Source organism: Populus euphratica, unplaced genomic scaffold, assembly GCF_000495115.2.
Source record: "Populus euphratica unplaced genomic scaffold, PopEup_1.0 scaffold817.1, whole genome shotgun sequence".
Lineage (NCBI taxonomy): Eukaryota > Viridiplantae > Streptophyta > Magnoliopsida > Malpighiales > Salicaceae > Populus > Populus euphratica.
In genome coordinates this window covers 58,884-59,510 of record NW_011500504.1, presented here as the reverse complement: position 1 = coordinate 59,510, position 627 = coordinate 58,884, and positions in this window count along the sequence as shown.

Below are 627 nucleotides of genomic sequence, written 5' to 3'. Positions count from 1 at the left end.
TATATGAACAGTGCAAGTGAATTGCATTGTTCACTGAACAGTGTAATTAACGTAAATAGTAAATGAAAAGCAGCATTTCTTTGCTTTTTATTAACTACGATTTAATCGTGAAAATTATGTAGGACCCATGCATAGTAAATCAATTTTTTTTTTACCAAACAGCTGCAAACTGCGTTTTAATTAAAAAGCAGCCGCAGCTGCGTAAACAAACACCATCTTAGAGCTGATGCTTTTCTATGACCTCATTTATCTTCATTTCATCACTTTGACGGGTCTTCTTCTCAACTAACAAGTGGATTTATCATCATTGTGCATTAAATTAATCCTTTTTGTGGCCCTGCTTGCCGTATTCTTTGCTTCATTTTCTTTATAACCTAATTCTAGGTTATTTCTTAAAAAATCAATTCTATTTTAAAGATAAAAAAATTAAAAAATAATGATAGCTAGCAACGTGGAGAAAGCAAAATAAGAAATCAAGCTGCAATTTGAAGAAAATTCAAAACCTAATTGTACCCTATTATATCAAAAAATAAAGAAAAAAATACAAATTCAAGGTCAAATTAAATGATTATTAGACAAATTTGCATAAAAATTAAGTCTATTGACATAATTAAATTTTTAATAGGC